The sequence below is a fragment of the Rhododendron vialii genome, chromosome 5a (assembly GCF_030253575.1).
Source record: "Rhododendron vialii isolate Sample 1 chromosome 5a, ASM3025357v1".
Classification (NCBI taxonomy): Eukaryota; Viridiplantae; Streptophyta; class Magnoliopsida; order Ericales; family Ericaceae; genus Rhododendron; species Rhododendron vialii.
In genome coordinates, this window is record NC_080561.1 from 17435830 (window position 1) to 17439071 (window position 3242).

Genomic DNA, 3242 nt, shown 5'->3' on the forward strand with positions numbered 1-3242 from the left:
CGAATGAGATCATCTGGAGGCATGAGGCCCTGAACATTCCAGACATGGACCTTAATTCTGTAGGTTTCGAGAGGATGGTGATAGCCGGGTTGACTGCTTTCACATTCTACATTCTCGGTCACATTCTCCGTCAGCTAGGGATAAGTCAAGGACTGCACCGAGCCGGAATCAAAACTTTCAATATCCCTACATTCACTGCAGAGAACTTGGCCGGATATGAGCACAATTGGGGCCTGCGGCAACTTGGTGGAGTAGAACCAGATTTCAGCACAGAGCTCATGCATCGATACAAAGCGTGGCTAAGAAGGGAAATCGCGAGAAGACAAAGTGACGACTGACTCCCGACAGACTCTAATGATCTAGAATAAACTGTGAGCCTATTAAGGCCTCTAACATTTTATTCTGTTTTTATGCTTAATTGTTTTAAAGACTTTGCTCAGCTGTGTAATAGAAGTAGTACAACAACAACATAACATAACCCATCTAGTCATCAATCATTGGGGGTATGGGCGGGGGATGATTGGAGACAGACCTAACCTTTGGCAATATATGCACAAAGTGGCTGCTCTCAGAATACCACTAAAACAGTGGCCCCCCTAAACCTCCAAGAACCGAGGAGCTACAAGGACGTTTTGTTGTAAAACCATGCCCTCAAATCAAAGCCAAATGGCATCAGAGAGGGCAGGCTTAGAGACCTAATCAATTTATGTGCATATTACCATGCTTCCTTCATTGATACTCCAGAGCATCGGTATGCACAAACTAATAGAAGTAGTAGTTGGAATAAAACTGAAAGATTTAAAACTTTCTCCTTTTAACCCAAATGTTGAGCACACGCCGCTTTGAATGTTGAAGAAAAATTCCAAAATGGGAAACCATGGATCAAATTGATGGAATGTGACCGAATCTCACGAAGAGACTGCCTATGTATCCTCTTTCAAGGAATCAAGTCAAAACATAGTTCAAGCTTAGGTTTGCTCGAGTATTTTTGACTCTCCTTTTACGCTCTAACTTTTGCGTAGTGCCGCCATTTCGGGTTTTCGGCCTAGCGAGCTTTTTGAATATTGCCTATTTCTTTTTGCCTGAACCACCTTCTCAGGTTTTTGGTCCAGCAGGCCTGCTCTAATTTTTGCCTGGAACCGCCCACCCTTGTGGTTTTCAGCCCAACGAGCTTCTCTTAGGGATAGTAATGCTGAGTTGATCCAGGTTTACCAAAGTGGAGAATCCGTTGCCATTGAAGTCTTTGAGTTGAGCTGCTCCCCCAGAAAGGATGGTCTTGATAATATAAGGCCCCGAACGCTTCGGACAAAACTTGCTGCGGGGATCAAACACAGGCGCCCGAATCTCCTTCGTAACCATGTCTCCCTCAACCAAATCCCTAGACTTCACCTTCTTGTTGAATGCCCGTGCGATCCTTCGCTAATACCCCTGAACATGGTATAAGGCACGAAGTCTCCTCTCATCGAAAAGCATGAGTTCCACAACCCTCCCGCTGAGCCATTCAGATTCTCAATGACGGTACCTCAAGCTCGATAGGGAGTACCGCTTCCATCCCATAAACTAAAGCATAGGGTGTCGCTCTTGTCGATGTTCGAATTGACATCCGATACCGCCAAAGTGCTAGAGGTAATTGCTCATGCTAGTCCCGGGCAGACTCAACAAACTTTTTGATAATCGTCTCAATATTCTTGTTTGCCGCTTCAACAGCTCCATTTGTTTGAGGGCGATAAATGGTCGAATGATGGATCTGGATTTTGAACTTTTCAAACAATTCCAAAACCCTGCCTTTGAAATGAGTCCCATTATCTGACACAAACGCTTGAGGTACACCGTATCGATAGATGATGTTCTTCTTGATAAAATGGGTAACCTGAACTGCAGTTAGGGTTTTGTAGGATTCAGCTTCCACCCACTTGGTAAAGTAATCTATCGCTACCAAAATGAACCTGTGACCATTCGAAGCAGACGGTCTGATCATGCTGATGACATCAATGCCCCACATAGAGAAAGGCCAAGGAGAAATTATGCCAAAGAGGTTAGAAGGGGGAACATGCATTAGGTTGGCATGGATCTGGCACTTATGACAACGCCGTACATAATCCACACATTGAGACTCCATCGTGGACCAGAAGTAACCCTGCCGTAGGATTTTCCTAGCAAGCATGACACCGCTCATATGAGGACCGCAAACTCCTTCATGAACTTCTTCCATAATCCTTGTGGCTTCAGAACCATTGACACAGAGTTTGTGCATCCCACAAAGGGATCTCTTGTATAACTTCCCTCCACAAAGGATATACTGGGCGGCTATCCTTCGTAACATGAGTTGATCCTTTTTAGAAGCTTCAGCCGGATACTCCCCACTTTCAACAAAATTCCATATGTCGTGGTACCAGGGTAGGCCATAATCTACATCATCGATGGCGTTGACATACTGATAGGCAGGACAGTCCCGCTGTTGGATCAGAATAGGGTGGAGTTTGACACCCAAAGGGAGTTCAACCATGGAAGCCAAGGTTGCCAAGGCATCGGCAAATTGATTCTTCAAGCGGGGAATGTGAGTAAAAGTAACCTTGTTAAAATGAGGAATAAGATCTTCCAAATCCTGATGATAAAGTTTCAATTTCTCTTCGCGAACTTTCCAGTCCCCGTTGGCTTGAGATACAACAAGATTAGAATCACCAATGACCTCGAGTTTTTCCACATCGAGGGTAAAAGCGGCCTCCATACCAACAATACAGGCCTCATACTCAGCTTGGTTATTCGTGACATCGAAATTGAGCTTGAACGCAAGTGGAATGTAAGAGCCATCAGGTGTAATCAACAGTATTCCGATCCCATATCCCTTCTGGTTGGCTGCTCCATCAAAGTAGAGTGTCCGCACATCTTCGACAACTGTTAGCACTTCCTTATCCAGTAACATGAAATCTGAGTCCTTCGGTCCATCGACATGGTGATCAGCCAAAAATTCCACAACTGCTTGCCCTTTGACGGATTTCCTTGTAACATACTTGAGATCAAACTCTGTCAATAAGAGCAACCAACGTGCTAACTTACTAGTAAGTGCTGGCTTCTCAAATAGATACTTGAGAGGATCCATTCGAGAAATCAATTTCACTGGATAAGCTAGCATGTAGTTTCTCAACTTCTTAGAAGCCCAAGCAAGAGCCCAACATGTCTTTTCCAGAGTTGTGTAGTGTTCTTCACATCCGACCATCTTCTTACTTAAGTACTAAATGGCC

General features: G+C 44.5%; 1 non-coding gene across 1 annotated transcript; it reads right to left on the reverse strand.

Annotated features, from left to right (window-relative positions):
- Positions 1-628: 628 nt before the first annotated feature.
- Positions 629-735, reverse strand: LOC131328117 (small nucleolar RNA snoR100). Its single transcript, XR_009200398.1, has one exon. It is a non-coding gene; the product is annotated as a small nucleolar RNA snoR100 (small nucleolar RNA).
- Positions 736-3242: the final 2507 nt, after the last annotated feature.